The 23255-nt window shown below is 40.7% G+C and overlaps 1 protein-coding gene across 13 annotated transcripts in view; it reads right to left on the bottom strand.

Annotated features, from left to right (window-relative positions):
* LOC137095529 (RNA binding protein fox-1 homolog 1) overlaps nucleotides 1–23255 on the bottom strand; it is a 1101487-nt gene that overhangs the window by 216747 nt on the left and 861485 nt on the right. The window lies entirely within an intron of this gene.

Genomic DNA, 23255 nt, shown 5'->3' with positions numbered 1-23255 from the left:
TCAATGACACATCTTTCGAACAATGCACTCTAATCTAAAACAACATCACACAAATATTCCAGGCAGCTTGCATGCTTTTCCAAAAGCGGAATGCTAAGGCTATCTTGCTAACTGTATTACAAGATTTCCTTCGGATGGAAACCTTTCCATTTTGAGCCAGGAAGAAACACTCATAAAGATTAAGACTGGTGACTGTAAAGATTTCATTCTCTCAGAAACAGCCACCCCAATAAAAAGAGAAGTAGGACTTCAGATTAATTCAAGTAGTGGGGTTTTCCTTCCAGGAAAGGAAAATCCCGAGGTCAGTCCAGAACTACTGCCCTTAGAAAGATGCTGTAGGAAAGATGTAGATCAGAAAGGCTTTCCAATGTTGATCCATCTCTTATATAGATCAGCTCTCTGAGGCTGAGGCATGTGTTCACTTCCATGATCTAACAAAAGCTATTCTAATAAAGAAGGTGGCCTAACTTTGGAGAACAGAGTTTGCCTGCGCTGCTGCTCTGGTTGATATTACTGTTTTTAGCCCCTTCTCACCACACCTCAAGAGAAGCAGACATGATTGATTCTTCAGAACTCACCAGGTGAACGATCCATAAACTTCCACCAAATTAATGTTCTCACTTGACAGTTAATGGTGCACGCACATCACATCTATGCTTACAATAGTGGTCTTGAACATGTAGTAAACACACATCTTTATCTAGATAATCTATCCTTTGTTTCATGAAAATGCAAACATTTTATTTACAAACTAGCAAATCATCTATTTAACAAAAGAGGTGCCTGTGAAATACAGATCAGACGTTATTCAAAGTGTTGTCTATTTGTGAATTTGGGAATGAAAATGATCTTCAATCCCCCTTTGCATCCATTCTGAATTAAGCCAAAAAACCCTCCTCCTTTCACCTCCTTCTTTTTATAACATCCAGACACATGACCCGGTCAACAAATCAAAAGACGTTACCCAATTAGATCACATGCAAAGTGCAAAACATGATTCACTTGGTGAACACAACTGTGCAAACCAGAAACTACCTCACAGCCGACCTATGCCACCCCAGCTCTGCTCCACATTTGCCATTCTCAGATACCGCCCACCACCCCATTGATGCTTATGAGAAAAGAATACCACAAGAAACAGGACTCCAATTCCACTGTGCAAGACTCCTGCACCAAATTCTATTTCAGAAAAAAGAGAGAGAACAAGAGAGAGAGGAATTGCATTGCTTGTTTCATTACCTACCATTAACTCTCATTTACTACCAATTTGCAACCTCTCTAGGCAATCAAGGCTTAGAAGGGGCCAATTTAAATTAGTTGGGAGAGTAAAACAATATTGTATGCCCCAACATAACCCAAGAACAAAGTGCCATCATCCGTCCTTCACGTTCAGCTCAGTCAGAGCTTTCATTTTAAGAGTGAATCGCCAACCACTCTATTAATTTGCCTTCTTTTCATGCTTTTCTTCTGTTGCTCTTTCCCTCCCTGTAATGACCCCCTGCAGTAATGCAGAATCCTCCTTCCTCTCTCTTCCTTTCTCTTTCTCAAAAACATACACACACTCACCCTACTGTGATGTATATCCCCTTTGCAAGGATGGATAGTAGTTAATAGTAAGCTCCTTGTTCAAATTGTTTTTAAAATATATAGAAAAAATAACTGCCCCAAAGAGCAATGCCTTTCTCTCTCTCTCTTTTGGCAATAGGCAAAGCATCTGGGATACGTGGAAAGGGGGGGCAATGGAAAATTAATAATCCAACAGGCAGGTTTCCACGGTGTTGTTAATCACAGTGTTTCTCTTGCGAGCCAGAGAGAAGCCGAGATCCGAACATGGGAGGGGTGGGGAAAAAGAGTCCATTGGCTGCCGAGTCTCGCTCCTATACATCCCAGCCAATCCTTTCTTCTTCATCCTCTCTCTCTCTCTCTTGCCTTAAGGTACCAATATATCTGAGAAGCAGTTACGAAAACCTGGAGGATGAAGAAAAAAATCCCGTTCCCAAAGTAGGTGATGTTCAGTCCATTTAATGCACCTCTAAACTTTATTTGAGCTGACTCGTCATTTGATCCCCCTGCGATGGGGTCAGCGAGCGGCAGGCAATTCCTCCCCCCAAATCATACCATAATCGAATCGCTGCCTATTTCCCGAACCTATAATGAAAAAGGCAACCCAAATAACGCAGGTGATGTTGGCAGCCTCCCTTTCCTGTCTTACATTATTACTGCCGATTGCTTGCCTCCATTTCCCCTGTACTCTAACAATGAATATATTTCACAGCTGGCTTGCTTTACTGTGCGGGTGGTATGGCATAGACACCTACATGATACGAAAGACAATATAAAACAATAGGGGTCTGCAGGCATGGGAGGGGGCTGCTGCTGGCTTCTAACCAGCAAACGTTGGTAGAAAAAGGGATTTTGAGTTTGACTGACAGAAAAATAGAGACTAGCAATGCCTAAACTAGACCTTATTATTAGCACATGATTCCAGACAAACACAGTTCACAGGAACACATAGAAGCGACATAACTAAATTGAGGCTGTTGTACTTTGGAAGTATCACTAGGCAAGATCACTCACTGAAAAAAGATGATAATGCTCGACAAATAGAAGGAGGTAGGAAAAGAGGGAGACTTCTCAAAAGGTGGATTGATTCAATTTTTCAAAGCACAGCCCCAATGACTGGGCCTCTTGGAGTTCTCCCATTTATGGGATTGGCATTAGTCATTATTGACTTGAAAGCAAATAAAAACAACAAATAGAGAATGCATGCAGGGAGAATACCAGCAACCCAACAGGTTTGTCCACTGGACCTAAATGGTAGTATAGGCAAGGCACATAAAAGAAGTAATCCTTTACACAATGCATTGTTAACACACATGGTTGAACTGTGGAACTCACTGCTCCAAGGTGTAATGAGTGCTGTCCATGTTTTGAAAATAGTTTTGAAAATAGGCAGGGGAAATTAATGGATGATGGAACCATCAATCAGGAAAGCTGTTGCTCTATTATAATTTTTTAAAATATCTGAGCAGGAGAACTAATGATGGGGCTCCTGGAGATCCATCATGTGTAACATTATTATAAGCTGAGGTTAAGTTCATGTCAAATAACAAAAACATAAAGCAGTGGCTAGGGGCTCCTATATCATCACGGCAGCACTTCTGTTCCAGGTTTTAGCCTTCGTGGGATTTAGCCATGGTGCTGAACCTATTTATGGAGAGTTCAGAACCATGGAGAGTGAAGCCTGGAGCAGGCTTACTACCCACCAACCTGAAATTCATTCACTGCCAAAATCTTACTGCTCAAAGCAAAAGTCAACATATGAGTCAACATATAGGGGAATCTACTGATTATTTGAGTATACAACGTATCAACTTTTCCATCACCCAGTCATAAATGACAACTATGTGCAATGACCCTGGAAGCTCCTTTGACTTCCCTGCCATATCTTCTCCACTCAATTACTTTAGAATCACATTCCTCGGGAACATCCACCCGAACATCCTTATGTAATATTGTAAAAAAAAATGACATAACAAAGAGACATAATTCTATTCATTATCTTTGTGGAAACACAACGTTGGCCGTGCTTTTATGCCAGATGCAGGGACAATGGTCAATTTTAGTGGCTAAGTTCCTGCATTGGGGGTGAGGTAAGAGAAATCCTTACATGACAAGAACCTTTATGATTTAAAAGTTTTTCTGTGGAGAATTCTAATGTTGGTTTGCAGAGAGAATTTTGTTTTCTATGCAAAAATATCCAATTTTAATTTTGCTCAAGTAAAGACTCGGAGTGTGAATAGTGTTCATATCCCATGTAGTTTTCACAGACTTAATTGCAACAGGAAGGAAATGGCCAAAATTATTTCTTGCTTCCTTCTAAAAGAAAATAAGTGAAGAACAATAACCTACATAAATGCGTAATTCCAGTTCTACAACTGAATACAGATATTCTGCACTGGACAGAATAATGCCTAACAATTTCAATTGGTGAACTTATGCATACAGAAACACTTACTTATTTCAGCCAACAATTTTAATTTTAACAGCTGGGCAGTTTATATCAGTGCCATGATGCTGAGGATGAAGGGGATCATGGGTTCCCCATTGAGGAGTCTGTGTTTGATCATGGTGAATTGCAGGCTTCAGATCAGAGAGATGGGCCAGTAGTTGCAGAAGAGACAGGGGATGTTTGGAATTCCAGTGTCTATTCCTTAGCAACTGGGTAAAAGTCTGTTTCTCTTGGGAATCAGCCTTTAGGGTCTTTTGCAGGTGCAGATGGGGAGTTTTCCCATGATATCAGATTAGGCCTCAAATGACTTAATAGGTTCAGTATAGTGAAGTCTAATCAGTAGGATTCCACATAACTTCTTACAATGCCACCTTGCTCCTATTTCGAAGGCTCATAGTGGCTCAGCCTATAGACTCTACTATTAAAAGCTGACCCTCAACCAGAGCCTCACAAATGACTTATTTCCACTGGCACATAGCAATCAGAGTTGGCTGCGAGAAAGCCAAACAATCACACAACAGGCTTATCAACTGAAATCAACATTTCTAGGGAAGTTCAAAGACTCTTCTGCAGGCAAAACAACTGAGAAATCATGAGAGGCATCAAAAAGGTTTTGATAACACCAGTGAAGCCTCACAGAGGGGAGTCCACACACAGCCTACATGAGACCCAAATAAAATATTGATGTAAGCTGATAATCAAGTTGTGCTTTGAGTATCACCTGCCTTTCCAGAGCATCAGATTTCCCATTGGTAACACATGGGTCTGGTGGAAAAGCTATTCCATACAGTGGAAGAAAATGAAAAGATCTGACACTAAAGCTCTGAGATTTCGCTCAAAGCAACATTTCAGAATAAACTTTAAGAAGGTAAGAACATAAGAAGAGTGGTGCTGTCTCAGACCAATGCCTTACCTAGTTCAACATCCTTTTCTGGAATTTCTTTCTTTTCCATTTCAGTGACCACAGACATTCCACAAAGGTTTGAAGTGGTCAATGAAAATATCAAAACAGTCAAAGACTTTCTCCACTCTAACTCAGTCACAATGAAAATGGAGACTGTGGTCAAGAAACAAGAAGACTGGGACTTTGAAGAGATGCTATGAAATAACTTGATAAGACTCTCAAATGATAAAGAAATCTGATTGGATATCAAAGTCAGAGTTGCTCATGCCATCATATTTCCAATTTCAATCTATGGCTTTGAAAGCTAGGTAGTGAGGAATGTTGACCAGAAAACAATCAACTCATTTGAAATGTGGTGTTGGAGGAAAATCCTGCAGATATCATGGACTACCAAAAGAAGCAAATCAAGCTTCAAAGCTCCCTGCAAACCAGAATGACCAAACAAAGGATATTTTGACATATCATAAAATGATATGATTCATTAGACAACTTGATAATGCTTGAGAAAGCAGGAAAGAGTGGGGGGAAAGACTAAATGAATAATAATGAGTGAATTAAAACAAAGATATCCTTTAGATGGCAACACCTTTGGGAGAACCCACTGTCTTTGGTAGCTTTACTTTTACAGCTCCATGCATGTTGATGGTGCTATATAAATAAGCAGCTGCAACTATAGTAACATCCACAGATAATGGTTGAGTAAATCTTCTTTTACATGTAAGTTGCAATACCTTGACTAGAAAATGGGCTTCTACGGTCACAGTTGAATCAAAATGCTTATGGGACATCCAGTGAGAATGCCATCTCCTCTTAACCCTTACCTAAGAACATGAACATACAAAAAAAAAGAGTTGTGGTCTGGTGTGTGAAGGCATACTAATTCCATCAAAAACACACCACTTGACAGGTTGGAAAGCAGGCTGATGACTCCATTAGAAGCAGAAGACTCATTTGCCCATTCACTGAATGGCACAATTAAAAATTCTTGGACCAAATCCTGCACTCCTTAATCAGACACAAACAGTCCAGCTGATGTCAGTGGCCATCTTGCTTGAGCAAGGCTGCTATTGGTGCTTGATCATGCTTTGCATGCGAACACTAAGCCATTGAACAACAGATGAACGTAATATTTTAATTAAAGAGACAGCACAGAACCAATACTAATTACTAAGGAAGCATGCTTAAGTAAGGCTGTAAATTACTGTTAACCACCTCCCACCTTTGATTAACTGTGGAATGCAGCTTGCTTGGCTTTTGATATTATAATGCAGAGAAAATAGTGTTGGGACTTTAGCCAGACTAAAGCTCTCTGGCCTCTCGGACCAACTTGCCTGCAAAACATGCAGTGCCAAAGTGACAGCAGTCGAATTCTCCCATACTGCCTTTTTATGCCTAGTAGCACAGACTATATTGTGTTTATGGACATGTGCTACTTCTTTACCTCTGAAATCAATTACTCTGAAGACAAATTGATCCAGTGGCATCCATAACTGAACACTGGCTGTTAGCTATTTTGGCTCAGGTTGCAATTTAATCTGGTTTGGTCAGCAATATTTTTATGGGAAGAACTTCACAGTTTCTTCTAGTCAGCTCTCACCTCCTCCCAAAGAAGAATTTGGGAGAAACCAAATCTAATTTGTTCCTTCCAGGTGTAGGGTTTTGAAAACATAACTTATAAAAGCCTGTGTCTAAATCCCCATGTATCCAGCCAGGTCTGACATTTGGTTGTTAACATACACAGACATACTGCATATACACTTTTTATCATAGCTGATGGAGGAATATGATACCTCTATCTGCCATAGTACCTTCCTTGAGTCATTTACCTGTTTTCTGGATAGGCAGCCCTTGTATGACTATTCAGTGCCTAGGAGAGGCCAGATCAATCACATAGCTTTGTTCTTGAAGAAAATAGCATTCATCTGGACCTCCTGCAGGTCTTCTGGAAGTCCATCAGGATGGCATCATACCTTTGTGGTCCACTATAGGAATTAGAACTGTCTGGGTGCCTGGCTATTCTTTAACCCCCCCCCCCCTTCTCCCTCTGGCCACTAGATGGTCATGAGGATGGGCACTCACTTAGCAAGCAAGTAGGTCAAGGCTATGGGGAGGGCAAAGATGGCAAGTGTGTTTGGCAGAACTTTACAAAGCATCAATGAGATGTAGGAGCTTGGTTTATGTTAAATGTTGAATGCCATGAATCATTGTTACCACCAGAATTCCAGCTTTTTCTGTCACAAATATGAAGAAATTTGAGAATGTTGACTTCTTAAGAAGACCAAAGTGCATTTCCCCCTAGTTTCCATTCTTCCTCAGCTCCTATTGAGTTGTCTAATCTTTTGCCCATTCCACAAAATACAAAGACAACATGAAGACAGTGGAAGGAATTTGGTCTCCGACTGAGAGCAAAATCTGACTCCTCTAGAATATATACACACACATATCCAAAATGTAAGCTAAAAATAATGTCTCAGGACAATGTTTTGGCTTGAATACAATCCATGTCAGGAAATATTTCTTTTCAGATGATACTGATGTCTCTTTGGTCAACTTCTGAGGCATGTTTGGGGCTATAATCCAAAGAGTAACTTTTCCAATCACTGATTTCCATCTGAACATATCTTTTGATTCAAGCACACTTTCCAATTCAGTATTTTCACTGAGATGGTGATGGCATGAGCAGCCATATTGAGTCAGTGGGGATACACCTATTTCACTGAATTAGAATGGGATGCCCTGCAATATGCACTGGAGAATGCACACAGTACTCCAGAGGAAGGCAGTGATGAGTTGGCTGCGAGCGAGCAGACTAAAAGTCAATCCTGCAAAAACTGAGATACTCTGGCCCAGCCAGCTGCCAGAATTAACCTAGTCTCTGCCTGATTTCGATGGGGAAGTTCTGGTTCTGCCTGCCACTGTTAAAAGCCTTGGGGTTGTGTTGGACTCATTGCTGACGATGGAGGCCCAGATCACTGCAATAAGTAAGCAGGCCTTTTTTCATCTTTGCCAGGCAAGGAAATTGGCATCCTACCTTTTGGTAGAAGCATTGGCAATGGTAATCCACGCAACAGTCACCACTAGGTTGGACTATTGCAATGCCTTATATGCCGGCCTTCCGAAGTCAACAACTCAGAAGATTCAGATGGTCCAAAATGCGGTGGCCAGGCTGCTAGCAGGATCATCTATAAGATCCCATATTACACCGATTCTGCAACAACTGCATTGGCTACCAATAGAACATCGGATCTCTTACAAGATACTTATCCTGACATTTAGAGCTCAAAATGGCCAAGGACCTTTATATCTTAGGGACCGCCTCATTCCTTTTCTCCATCAGTCACCTCGATCCACCCAGGAAAATCTCCTGTACATACCAGGCCCTAGGGAGGTACACCTGGAAGCTACAAGGCGTAGAGCTTTTTCGACCTATGCGCCAATTCTGTGGAACTCATTGCCTCCATATATTAGAGCAGTGTCGGAGTTGCGACCTTTTGTAAAGGCGCTCAAGACTTGGCTGTTTGGTTGTGCATTTAAGTACAGTGATCAGATCTAATTTGCCAAATAGTCACTGTTGTATGTTTTTTTGTTGAATGTTTTTATATTGTGTAAATGCTATTTTAAATTGTAAGTCGCTTGGAGCACCTTGGTGGAGAGCGACTAATTAAGAAATAAAGTGAAGTGAAGTGAAATACCAGTAAGTTTTTCAGTTATTTCCCCTACGTCAGCAAAGCTGTTTTCAAGATTATCTTGTTATACTTAATACAGATCAACAATAATCTCCAGTAAACACACACAAACCCCACCTTAAAGCAATCAACTTCAGCAAGATTTTCCATCTTTATCAAGTAATTAAGTAGGTCCATCAGATAAAAATATGTCAGTTCATTAACTCTGGAAAATAAGCACAACCTGATTTCTCTTCAAAAGAAAAGAAAAGAAAACTACATACAGCAATGCCACTCAATACAAGATGCAAACGGTAAGCTAAATTGAACAAAAAGCAAAATATAATAGAGAGAACCATCCAGTCAAATACTATTGCTGGGTCATATCAAGAAGTAAAAGTTAGGATTTATTGATACCAGTATTTCAAGCTGTTAAGCTAATATAGTATAATGTGACAGTGCATTACAAGCCAAGTTTGGTGAAACTAAAGTTCATAGAATCACAGAGCTGGAAAAGACACTAAGGGCCATCCAATCCAACTCCATTCTGCAGGAACACAAGTTGCAAAACATGATCCAGGGCAATTCAGTTCTTTGGAATCACCAAGTGTCCCTATAGTTGGTATGTCTTCTCTCAGGGCAGTTCCAGAAAAGCATTAAAGTCCATTCCAACCTGCGTTTTAAAAACCATGGACATTGTATACATGTCCTCCCAGTACCTGTTGGGAGAACAAGGAGGCAGCCCCCACCCCCTCCCCAAATCATTAGCATGGTGCCTGAGCTCTCCTGGAACATAGGAATGGCGCACCAGGAGAGGGGAGAGCAGGAGTGATTTTTGGGCTTTTTTGGGGTGGGGGTTTTCCTGCTTTGAGGTGAAGGAATTTGATTTTCTGTGGGGTGTCATTTGGATGCCCTACTTGAAAATGCAAGAGCTCCCACTTTTAAAAGGCTATCTGAATGCACCCTTGAACTTGAGGTGGGAGACCTCATGATGAGCTGAGGTAGGTAATGAAATAATTAAATCTAGTTAGTTTCTATAAAGAATTTGGGATGTACATAAGGCATAAGAAAGCAAAATGTCTTGAACTCATGCTTAATGCAACAATTGACTGGACTGTGTGTTAAGCCTATATGAAAGGAGGCATGGTTTCCCTGCATACTGTAAGCCAAGGAATGAAAACAACCTGATCCTCACCATGTTCTTCCTAGAACAGTTGCTAGAAATCCTCCCAGTAGATACTACGAGAGATGTGGAAGGAGATGCCATTTTGTGTGAAGAAAAGCATGCTTTCTGGGTGAAAAGTTTGCTTTCTAAATGCTTTCTGAACAAAACGCCTATTTTGTGTGTGTGTGTGCAAACTAACTCCAAAACTGTGAAAATTCTTGTCTTTCCAGTACAGACAACCCTTCACTTCTACAGGTTTGTCTTTTGTGGATCTGAAAGTGGACCACAGAGTTGCATTGTAAAAAAAATATTGTTGGCTCTCTGTACCTGTGGATTCTCTGTCCAATAGATTAAATTGCCTTCTGAAGGCAACTGGCTGATGTGAGTTTGACAGACACCCCTGCCCTAATCCCAGTGAATGTGGAGGGCTGACAGTATTCTCTTTATCAGGGTGTTCCAAGGACTTGAAGAGGCCAACATTCAACTATCTTCTATGTTAAGTGTCCATGGTCAAGTCACACTCTCTCACCAAGTATCCTCTGAGTAGATGTTATGGAGAAAATCCCTTGAACAGAGTCATTATCAGCTGGAGTTTAACCAAAGGCAAACAATGACAACAATAAGTTGATGTCACTTTCTGGCATTGTTTGAGTGTTTGGCTGGACTTCTAAGGCTGGATATACGCGGTCATATAATCCAGATATTAATGCAGATAATCCAGATTATCTGCTTTGAATTGGATTATATGAGTCTATACTGCTATATAATCCAGGTCAAAGGATTTTATATGGCAGTGTAGAAAGGGCCTCCATCACAGTAGACTTGAAAGTCTCATCACAAAAATGGCTGCTCCTCAAATGGAATTTTTGCTTGTTAAACAACATTTAAAGAAACCACTCTATGAAGATAAGGAATAGAAAAAAAAGTGTTGCCGGAGATGCCAGAAAGAAGATTAGGAAAATAAGTGTTTCAAAGCTCAGCTGTGAACAATGAAATGAGAGCACAATCAGAGCTTAGCCTTAGCAAGCTGACTTCTGTCACCCGGGCTGGTGTCTCATTTGAATTAAAGCAATTAATGAAAAGCAATTCCCTTAATTGGCCACTCCATCCCCATTTCATTATCTTCCTTGGGAGAAGCAAGGATGGAGAGAAGATTGAAATTTTAAGCGGCATGATCCATCACAATGGCGTGGGGTACAATAGGAATATTTCTCTTTCCAGAAGGACTAATTTTGCATTCTCCCTTTGGACAGATCTGATTTAAGGCCAAAATCCCCCCTCCTGGACATGTATGTGTGTGTGTGTGTGTGTGTGTGTGTGATATATATATATATATATAAAACACACACAAAGGTTCAAAAGCACATGTCAACATTTAATAATTCTTCTTGTTGTCGTTCTTATTGTTATCGCAAAAGGAAAGACCCTCAACCCTACCAGTGAGGAAGATGGGAGTGGAAACAGAGGGGAAAGATCAATATGGAGGAGAGGGGAAAATGTTCTAGATGTAATTGAAGTCATACATTTTTACATGACTCCTGCAATATACCCAATTACTGCTATTTATCAAAGTAGAGACAACACTGAACCTGGCAAAATAAAAATACACTATTTTTCACATTTCATAAGGACAGGAGGCAGTGTGGAAATAAAGGGGAGGGGGAATCATCAGAAAGATAAGGGTGGGGAAAACAGATACAAATAATAAATAATTCAATATTCCTCAGGAAAGCTCCAGCAGTAAAGGGTTGACTGATTCAAACATCAGACATGGGGCCGACAAGAAAGATATTGATTTAGACAATTCTATCATTACTATTCCAGCCCAAAAATCCTTCAGAAAAGCTGCTCTTACTTTTGCTCTGGTGTTGCTCATCGCAATTTGCAATCATCTTCTCCTTGTCTCTTTGAATACCTTTCACTAATGGCTATAACCTTCAGTCTCAGATTTTAACTACATAAATAGGTATACACAAAGACCCTAAAGAATCTAAATCTCCTTTGATGAAGAGGCAAGTTAACATGTCCTAGGAGTCCCCTTATGACAGCAGGACTGAAGACCAACAGGTTGGAGGTTTGAATCTGGGGAGAGCATGGATGAGCTCCCTCTGTCAGCTCCAGCTCCCCATGTGGAGACATGAGAGAAGCCTCCCACAAGGATGGTGAAACTTCAACACATCCAGGCATCCCTTGGGCAATGTCCTTGAAGACAGCCAATTCTCTCACACCAAAGACTTGCAGTCTCTCATGTTGCTCTTGACTTGCAAAAAAAAATGTCCTGCAATCAAAAGGGAGAGAAAATTTCCCCCTCTTCGGTGCGTCTACACTGTAAAATTAATGCAGTTTGACACCACTTTAAGAGCCATGACTCAATGCTACAGAAACATGGAATTTTTAGTTTTATAAGATCCTTAGTCTTCTCTGCCAAAGACTGCTGGTGTGTCACCAAACTGCAAATCCCATGATGTCATAGAATTGAGCCATAGCAGTTCAAATGGTTTCAAACTGCATTAATTTTACAGTGTAGATTGACCCCTACTTTAACATGTGATAAGAACTATTAGTTACTGATAGAATTTAATCCACTATTAGTTACAGGGATGTTGCCTTCTTTTTAAATAAGGCCCTGGATTTGGTAGACATTTTGAGGATATTTTAACTACCTTTGTAATGCAGCATGCAAGGAAAAATCTCTGAGCCTATTTGCAGGTTCATCTTTGGGTATATATTGCAAAATATGTTGGAAGTGGCCAATGGAAGTTGGATGCTACACACCACACTAAATTGAGATATGAGATGATTTGGGAGTCCTTCCATAGGAAAACACTCAACCATTACAAGTCTGAGGTCATTCCACCTGAACATAAGGAAAAACTTCCTAATTGTGAGAACTGTTCAGCAGTGGAACTCTCTGACCCGGAGTGTGGTGGAGGCTCCTTCTTTGGATGCGCATGTTTAGCCTGCAGAAGAGAAGACTGAGAGGAGACATGATGAAGGCCATGTATCAAGATGTGAGGGGAAGTCATTGGGAGGAGGGAGCAAGCTTGTTTCCTGCTGCCCTGGAGACTAGGATGTGGAACAATGGCTTCAAACTACAAGAAAGGAGATTCCATCTGAACATGAGGAATGTCTTCCTAACTGTGAGAGCTGTTCAGCAGTGGAACTCTTTGCCCCCAGACTGTGGTGGAGGCTCTTCATTTGGAGGCTTTTAAACAGAGGTTGGACGGTCATCTGTTGGGGCTGCTTCGAATGCAATTTTCCTGCAGGGGGTTGGACTGGATGGCCTATTAGGTCTCTTCCAACTCTATAATTCTATGATTATTGAGGAACATATTAGGATCTTACAAAGGTCAGCCAAAGTTTCTGGGCATGTTGGTATTGACCTTTTGACACCATATTAACACTGACTTTTTCTAAGCTTAGCTGATGTAGATGTTTAGAATCACAGAATCTGTAGCCTTATAAAGTCAGATCCTGTATCCACAGATCCTGTATCCATGGATTCAACCATCCATGGCTTGAAAAAATATAATTCCAAAAAAGCAAACTCTTATTTTTGCCATTTTATGTAAGGGACACAATTTGTATATAATAGAATTTTAGTTCCCATTATACACAAACCTCAGTAGATCCAAAAATCAATCAATATTGAGAGCCCACTGTAAGCATTATTTTCTTATTAGACATAGTTGCCTTCTTTTTAGTTAGACATATACTAGGATTTCACCAACATATAAGGCAAAGGAGCAAATATATATGCATTTGCTTATGGTTCAGTCGAGTCTTTTTAAAAGAGATATATGTCCAGAATTCACACAACAGAAACACTTTTTGATCATTTTCCAAATATTTTTGAAAATGTGAACTGTTTGCTTCTAGGGCAGTCTCAAGAGAATGAACACACTTTTAAAGGATCAAATCAATGCAAGAATTCCTTACATTGAATACTCTCACACTGAAAGGGCTTATTCAAGATAATAGCTTCTGAAAGTATAAATTTCAGAACAAGTCCATTTTTTCTTGCATAGGTATATGTGTAAAAAGGGAGACACACAAAGGCAAATGAGCAAACAAATATGCATTTGCTTAGTCGAGCCTTTTTTTGGAAAATTATCAAAAAGTGTTTTTGTCATGTGAATTCTGGATTGAGGAGAATCTTCACTTCTCAAGACTTCTGTGTACTTGTTTTGTGCAGAAAAAAATTGCACATATTTTTGTGTGCGGAATTATTCTGCACAGAAAGGGAATACGTGTGTATAAAATATTTCTGCACATATTTTTTTCTGCACAAAAAAATAGCTGTGTGTGCCCTGCACCGAATCATAGGATCCATTTTCAACTCCATGGTTTTTACATCCTTTTTCACAGCAAGAAGAACATTGTTAAAATTTCCTCATTGCTTCCTTTGAGAAGAAAAAAAATAGTGCAAAAATACATCCTCATACTATCCATGGGATTTTGTTTATAATTATGCACTGCAAAGTACATATGCACCCCTGATGAGCAAGATGGTGCAGAAAAACTGGTGGAAAACAGAAAAGTGCATAAAGACTTTAACTAACATGGAAGTGCATTCCTATTAAACCCTCCCTTAAATCCTAAGAACATTTAACGTTCATTATGGGACTCTTGGTAACATTGGAAATGTACAATGGAACCGTGACTTAAGAGCATCCCAAATTAAGAGCATTTGAGTTAAAAACTGTCACTCAGCCTGTGTTTCACTTTGACATGAGTGGCATCTTGAGTTAAGAGCTTGCACCAGAGGGATCGCTAGCACAAGGGCACAGGGCTTTAGGACTTCAAGGGAGCAGCCTTTAGGCCTCGTGCCTCCGTGTTCTTGTCCACTTTAGGAGATTGCTGTCTACTTTGTTTTTGTCCGTTTTGAGGAACTTTAGGTTAGTTGATTTTGAGTGTTTTTTTTCCTGATATGTTTGGCTTCATGAAGAGAGAGAGGGAGAAACAGCAAGAGAGAGAGGCTGGAAGGGATGCTTCTTCCTCTTCACTTTGTGCTTTCTGCTTCCTTGCCACAAATTTGGGTTCCTACCATTTTAAAGTAGATCTTTCTTTTTTATTATTCTCTGTGAATGTGAATGTATACATTACTTGTTATTTATAAGGTACATTTTCTTATTTAAAAATTTGTAACAAAAATGGGGGGCCAGAACAGATTAATAATATTTTCATGCATTTCGATTGGAAATTTGCTTTGACATAAGATTGATTTGAGTTAATAGATCGGTCACAGAATGAATTAAACTCTTAACTCAATGTACCACTGTACTACCTTTCCTTATGGATGACTGTATAGGATGATCATCCCTTATATAGACTTCCAAAATATTCTGTAATCGAAAATTGTCCACAGTGGCTGAGATAGTGGTGTTGGATTTGATGGCTCTTGCAGTCTCTTCCAACTTCATGATTCTATGATACAATGATTCTGGGATACCATTGATTTCTATTAGTTCAGTGCAGACAGACAAACAAAAATATTAAAAGTGTTGCTTTCAGTCTCACTTCCAAGATATCTCATTACTGCTGGCAGAGATCATCCAGAGTTTTGGAGTTCAGTGTCAAATTTATGAGGATGAAACTCCACCAAAAGACAAGAATGCAATTCTGATTCTGAACCAATGCCTATCATCAGTAACAGACTGGATGAGGGCCAACAAACTGAAACTAAATCCAGACAAGACAGAGGTACTCCTGGTCAGTCATAAGGCAAATCAGAGTGTGGGATTACAGCCTGTGTTGGATGGGGTCATACTCCCCCTGAAGACACAGGTCCGTAGTCTAGGAATGATCCTGAACTCATTGCTGACCCTGGAACCCCACACCCCAGGTGTCGGCGATGGCAGGAGCGCCTTCACATAGTTAAAACGTGTGTGCCAGCTGCGCCTGTACCTTGAGATGCCTGACTTGGCCATGGTAGTCCACGCCTTAGTCACATCCCATCTGGACTACTGCAACACTTCTATGTGGGGCTGCCTTTGAAGTTAGTTCAGAAGCTACAACTAGTTCAAAGATCGGCAGCCAGATTACTAACTGGGGCTTCATACAGAGAGAGAACCATTCCCATGCTACAGCAGTTCCACTGGTTGCTGGTCCACTTCCGGGCTAAATATAAAGTGCTGGTTGTCATCCATAAAGTCCCAAATGGTCCAGATCCAGGCTATTTGTCAGATTGCATCTCTTCATATAGGCCATCTTGTGCACTGTGGTCAGTGGAGGAGGCCCTGCTCTCAGTCCCACCCCAGTCTCAAGTGTGGCTGGTGGGAATGAGAGAGGGGGCCTTCTCTGTGATCTCTCACCATCTCTGGAACTCCCTCCCTAAATAAATAAAAATGGCCCCCAACCTTCTCTCCTTTTAAAAATGTATCTATGAGCTTTAGCATATGGAGAGGAGGACGACTAGGACACTTTAAATGAATTCCATCAGAATGCTGGCTAGCTTATTTCTTCTTCATGGCTGCTATGATACGTTTATGTGAACATCCGTGATGATAGCCATTTCTAATGTATTTTAATTGTCTTATAGGGTATATATCTTAATGTTAATTCATGCTATTGTGTCCTATTGGATTATATTTATTTTGTTTTCATTTCAATGCTTAATTCTTTTGTGCATTATTATTGTGCATTACTCTGTATTTTTATGTGTTTGTACTTATTTAAGGTAATGCACGTTTGTCTTCTTTTGTGTGTAAACAGGCCTGAGACCCTTTGAGGAGAGAGGACAGTCTAGAAATAAAGATGATGATAATTATTATTATTCGCTATGTACGTATATGCAAATATGGTTATTAAATATTTGAAAAATGCTAAATGGAAAACAGTTTTGGCCCCAAGTGTTTCGGGTAAGAGATACCTAACCTACAATGCATTCTTCTAGGTAAAAGAACGCATTACAAACACACATGTGAAAACATAATGTCTAAGAATGTACACTTTTGTTCTAAGGGGAATGGAAAGCAACCTTTGAGTTACTTGTAGGTCAACACAAATAGCTAACCAAAAAACCTGGAGCCACATAATTACTGGATGAAAACATTCCTCCATTAAAGCATCTGCGAAGCAAAACATTCCTTCAGCATTGGATGTGTTAATTACAAGCAGATAGGATGTGCCACGGAGAATTAGCAGGCTTGCAAAGACATCAGAGGGGTAAACACACAAAACAGGAGTCGCTGAAGGGTCAGGAGAGCAAGTCAATTTTGAAGCAAGATAAAGGGACTGTCATGTATACGCTCGCCTGCGAAAAAGAGTGGGGGCAAATCCTGCCTTGTTACCATCCCTTAATTAGGCCCTATTTCGCAAGCAACAACATTTGCCATGGCAATCCAATGTATTATTCAAACAAGAGACCAAACAAAAGCAATTGTGACTCCCCTGATGAGGAAGAATATATAATCTGCCCACACAAAGGTGCTGAATTAACTTCACACAGGAGCTGAGAAAGCACCCGTTAGATTAACATTTACCAAGGGAATTGTTTTCGCAATTTAACAGGAGATAACTTATTAAAAAAAATACAAACAAACAGGACCTTATCAGGAGTGTGGATTGGTTTTTGGCAGCCTGAGAATGAATGTAGGGGAATAAAACAAACATTGAAAAAATGCAAATATTAACAATAAAATGTCACCATCTTCATTTTTTTAAAAAATGGATATGTTTTACCATAAGATTTGAGCTCTCGTGACCTCAACACACTGGAGAATGAATCATTTTTAAATCTGGTTTCTGCCTCCTGCAGAATTCTGGAGTTTGTAGTTTAGTGAGGCTGTTAAAGGCTCCTCCTTTTAACTACAAACCCCAGAATTTTGCAGGAGGCAGAAACCAGATTTAAAAATGATTCATTCTCTACCAGATCGGGGTATAGGGTGGCAACCTATGTTGGACGGGGTTACACTCTCCCTGAAGTCACAGGTCCGCAGTTTGGGTGTCCTCCTGGACTCATCACTTACGCTTGAAGCTCAGGCATCGGTGGTGGCCGGGAGGGCCCTTGCCCAATTAAGACTCATGCGGCAACTGCGACCGTACCTCGTGAAGGCGGATCTGGCCAGGGTGGTCCATGCCTTAGTCACCTCCAGATTTGACTACTGTAATGCACTCTATGTGGGGCTACCCTTGAAAATGGCCCGGAAATTCCAACTGGTGCAACGAGCGGTGGCCAGCTTGTTAACTGGAGTTCCTTACAGGGAGTGGTCAATCCTCCTGTTCAAGGAGCTCCATTGACTGCCGTTCATTTACCGGTCCCAATTCAAGGTGCAGGTGCTTACCTACAAAGCCCTAAACAGTTTGGGACCCGCCTACCTGCATGACCGCATCTCTGTGTACAAACCCACACAATCTCTTCGATCATCTGGAGGGGCCCTGCTCATGCTCCCACCACCATCGCAAGCGCGATTGGTGGGAACGAGGGAGAAAGCCTTCTCGGTGGTGGCCCCTAGATTCTGGAACTCACTCCCGAGAGATATTAGGCAAGCCCCAACTCTGGCAGTCTTTAGGAGGAGCCTGAAAACATGGCTGTTTCAGTGTGCCTTCCCAGAATAAGGAAACTCCCAGCAATATGTCCTTAAACACACTTTAATAATGATTTAAGATTGTCTGCACATTTCTTCCCTCTCCAAAACCTCTATCCAATTACATGTCACCTGTTCATACCCAGCTTTACTTTTTAAATTTTTAATTATTACATTTGGCCCAGCCATAAGTTTTTAAATGTGTCGTGTTATTGTTAATGTTTATTGCTTATTTTGCTTATGAATTTATGTATTGTTTTTGTATTTTTGCTGTTATTGTTTATTGTTTATTGTGGGCTCGGCCTCATGTAAGCTGCACCGAGTCCCTTGGGAGATGGTAGCGGGGTACAAATAAAGTTTTATTAGTGTGATTGTGTTTGTCATGTTAGGAGCGACTGCAAGTAACTTCTGGTGTGAGAAAATTGGCCGTCTGCAAGGACGTTGTCCAGAGGATGCTCAGATGTTTTGATGTTTTATCATTCTTGTCGGAGGCTTCTCTCATGTCCCCGCATGGGGAGCTGGAGCTGATAGAGGGAGCTCATCCGCGCTCTCCCCGGATTTGAACCTGCAACCTGTCAGTCTTCAGTCCTGCCAGCACAGGGGTTTAACCTCTCTAGTGTGATGAGCTCCAAAGAGTGGTGTCCAGTTTTATCCCATAGTTTTTCTCATTTCCTTAGTTCCAAAAGAGGGGTCTGATTGAAGGAGCTGAAATTGCCTTGAGTACCTTATATATTGCAATCATATGTAGTATTATTACTATGTTATGCTCTTTTTATTAGGTAGTACAAAGCACATTTACATGCTTTCAAAGAGCAGCACAATAAATGTGAATGAATAACATTAGGTTTTCACTGTGACAGTGCCCTAGAATGCTTAAAATTGGGTTATTCAGTTATTCTCTTTTGGAGAGATAGATCAGATTCCTGCAGGCTCTCTCTCACATACGCTTTAAGAAATGGTCACAGAAGGGAGGAAGCAGGGGGAGAAAATCTTTTCTGCAGTTTTCTAAATAAGTAAGTGAATAAATAAGTTACTCCTGTTCTCTTCTGCTTCCCTGCCAATGCATAAAAAAGAAAGCAGTGTGCAGGTTTATAATATCACAGAGCTGTTTCCGCTTCAATGAACTGTTACTGAAAGGTTCAGAACAAAGCTACAGGCAGATTGGACAAAGCTGGAGTAGTGGGATTTACATGAAACCAGCCTGATAAAACCACATCAAGAGAAACCTTTCCATCTCCTGCTCAGCTTTGATTAGCACAGTACTGTGACTTTGGTTCCAGAGGACTATTCTCAACACCTCCGTTACGTTTATTGGGCTTCAACTGTGATCCTGTCTTATGAGTATAGGATACAATCTTACAAGGGGCCCTCTTCTCTTTCCACTTCCACCAGTTCCATTTCTTTTACTAACCCCTGAAGAGACTGTGGAAGAATGGTAGGTTTCCATAATACCTTCCTTGAGGTTTTCTATGCCATTAGAATACTGTGTCCAATTCCGGGCACCACAATTGAAGGGATATTTTGACTCAAAGCTGGAAGGTGTCCAGAGGAGGATGACTAAAATGATCAAGGGTCTGGAGAACAAGCTCTATGAGGAGCTGCTTAAAGAACTGGGCATGTTTAGCCTGCCGAAGAGAAGGCTGAGAGGAGACATGAAGAGGGCCATGTATAAAGATGTGAGGGGAAGTCATAGGGAGGAGGGAGCAAGCTTGTTTTCTGCAGGCCTGGAGACTAGGACCTGGAACAATGCCTTCAAATTGCAGGAAAGAAGATCCCACCTGAACATTAGGAAGAATTTCCTAACTGTGAGAGCTATTCAGCAGTGGAACTCTCTGCCCCAGAGTGTTGTGAAGTCTTCTTCTTTGGATGCCTATCTGTTGGGGGTGCTTTGAATGTGATTTTCCTGCTTCTTGACAGGGGGTTAGACTGGATAGGTCTCTTCCAGCTCTTTGGTTCTATGACTCTATGATTCATTGTATTCCCCATTTCTGCTCATGGTTATGAAAGCCAAAAGTGAAGAAAACTGAAAGAAAGAAAAAAAAGTCCTCGCACTTTGAGAAAGTTCTGTAAATACCATGGATGCTAAAAAAAGACAAATAACTGGATCTTAGAGCAAATCAAGTCTGAATTCTCCCTAGAACCCAATATGACCAAACCAAGGCTGTAGTACTTTGATCATGGCATGAAAAGACAAACCTCACTAGATAAGACAATCATGCTTGGCAAGGTAGAAAGAGAGGAAGATGGCATTCAGGTGTATGGGCCCAGTAAAGGAAGCTTCTGTCTGAAAGACAACGAGGAGGGTTATTGGGGATAAGTTGACTTGGAGGTCTCTGATTCATAGGGTCACTGTAAGTTGAAATTGACTCAAAAGCAGTTAAGAACAAGTAATCTGAACTGGTAAAAATGATTATCATTTCTTCCTCTTTTTTCCCCTTGTCACACTCAACCCTCTACTCTCTTCTTCTCCTAAATGCCATTCTCAACATTGCTTATTCCCTTTTAAATTTATTTGAACTAGAAACTGCTTCCTCTTAAATCCCTGATACAATCAAGGAAATCATGTCTGCACTCAGTCTGGAAAACAGAGCGCTTGAGACAACTTGGTAGTCTTTCACTTATAGGGTCGTCATGCATTGAAGTTAACGTAACACCAAGTAATCTCAACATACCAGGCCGAACCCCATTATTGGCCATCCCCTTCCCCAGACAGCGAGGCCCCTTTTCAAAACACCATGCTCATTTGCCCAAATCCAACAGAGGATGTCCAAATGGTTGAAATTTCAGATGGTGAAGATGTCTAGCTGCTGGTGTGGGTTCACCCTTGATTTAGATTACTGGTCATAGGTTTATTGATCTTCCTTATGTCACTGGGAGACCTTTGCATTGAAGAATGGACAACAATGCATGTGAAAAGAAGATGTGGTAATGAAGTCAAGTCATAAAAATAGTGTTCTTAGCTCTAAGTCTGGGATCATAGAGAAGATGGATTCAACTATTTATTTCTGGTTTGTTACACTTTTACCATTAATCCATTATTATGGGTTGGTCAAGTTTATGTTGGGTAGGGGTCAATTGTCATCACCGTAGATGATACCCTCCCACCAACAACAACCCAAAAGGCCTCCATTTTTCTCTGTAGCCTCACTCAAAATGGTGAGCAGAATTGCATTAATGCATGCCATCACTTCGAGAGGAACTGCAGAGGAAAATTAAGTTGTATGGAGATGACACTTGGTTAAGGGCTACTTTAGGGGATATTTTCTCATTTATTTGGAGAGCTTGCTATCTGGTTTTGGAGCAAAATATTGTTAATCATTTGTCAATCTCTGTCAATTTAAAAAAAAAGAAAACTAGATCGTCTGGAGGGCTTTGGGGCTCAAAACATGGTGTTTGGGGACTGCATGTTACCTCCCACCACCCCCAATACCATCATTTTGTCTTCTGTGATGTAAACCTTAAAATCCAAGGAAATCTATATTTACATAAGGATCCACAAGCACTTCTAAAACATTTTCTTTCAAAAGCTTTAAGCATGCTTTTTTATCATCAAGCACAGATCTGTAAACAGATTTTGAGATTGTTGTTTGAGTTGACAACCAGGTCAGAACATTTGGGAAGTGCGAAAGCCCGGGGACCTCTGACTTTTGATCTACAAATGCATCCCGAAGCCACAGACTGAACCAGTTCATACTGGAGTTCACAATGTATGAGTTCACACTGGAGTTCAGATTCCTCCAGCTTCCCTCTTCTCTCTTTGTCAATAAAAGCAAACGGGTTCCATTCACTCATTAGCTAAAGTCAATTAGTCCAGGACACAAGAGACGGCCAGGCAATTAGATCTTATCTGATTGTTGGTGGAAGGCTTTCAAAACACAATGCACAACCACAGGGCATCCATTTGCTCAAAAGTAAATGCGGAGGCTCCAAGAAATATTAGCACATTAAGCAAATTGCATGCAACTGATAAACAAGTCAGGATATATCTGCATTAGTTAGTTAGTTCAGCTTCATATCACACTCACCCGAACAGTTTCCTCCTATGGAATCCTAGTACCTGCAACTTGACTGATGAGTTCTCTGTGCAAAAGGCATTTAGGACTCCTGCAGAAAAGCCTAAGTAATGCATTGAACTGCAAATCCCTGGATTCCCTGGAAAACAGTTAAGATGGTACAAAACTGATAGAGGAATGTACAAATAATTGAGAGGGCTGCAAGGGAGTTAAAAGGGCTGCCAATGGGCATATCTGCACTTTAGAACTAATGCAGTTTGGAACCACTTTCACTGGCTTGATGTTATGGATTCCTGGGAGTTGTAGTTTTCCAAGCCTTCTTTGCTAAGGAGCACTGGTGCACCAGCAAGCTTCAAATCCCAGGATTTTGTAGCATTGAGCCATGACAGTTAAAGTAATGTCAAACTGTATTAATTCTACACAGTAGACGCACCCCGTGTTTGCTTATCTTTTTTTGTTTTTGGAGCAGAACCATCACAAATCTCACATTTTTTTTATTTGCTCATAGCTGGAAAGCTGGGTTGTGCTCACAGTTGGGCATTTGGTGAAAACCAAAATGGCCCTGAACAATATCCCAATTCAATGGAAATGGGGAAAGAAGTGTGTGTTTTCTTATCCAAATTGAGAAATGAAAGTCTATGAACAGAACATATTTCTGTAGGATTTTCATCACTGGAGGAACACTGGAAGGCTCAAAGTCTCATTCTCCCACCTGTCCCTCTTTCTGTAGTATAGTCAAATAAATCCATACAACCAAATATGCAAATCTTTGAAAGAAATGCACAGGAACACACTTATGTCACAGGTGGAAAATGTAGTCAAAGAGCACACTGTGGGAAAAGTATCTCCCAAAATGTTAAGCAGCCTAAAATGCAACAATGCAGCTGGAAAGACTTCAAGGAAATGGATCAATATGGAATCCTATGTATTTTTGCATTTCTAGGATTCAGTTCTTCTGGGAGCACTTG

Source organism: Anolis sagrei, chromosome Y (assembly GCF_037176765.1).
Source record: "Anolis sagrei isolate rAnoSag1 chromosome Y, rAnoSag1.mat, whole genome shotgun sequence".
Classification (NCBI taxonomy): domain Eukaryota; kingdom Metazoa; phylum Chordata; class Lepidosauria; order Squamata; family Dactyloidae; genus Anolis; species Anolis sagrei.
Note: the sequence above shows the minus strand (reverse complement) of the source record. Positions and strands in the feature narration are given on the sequence as shown.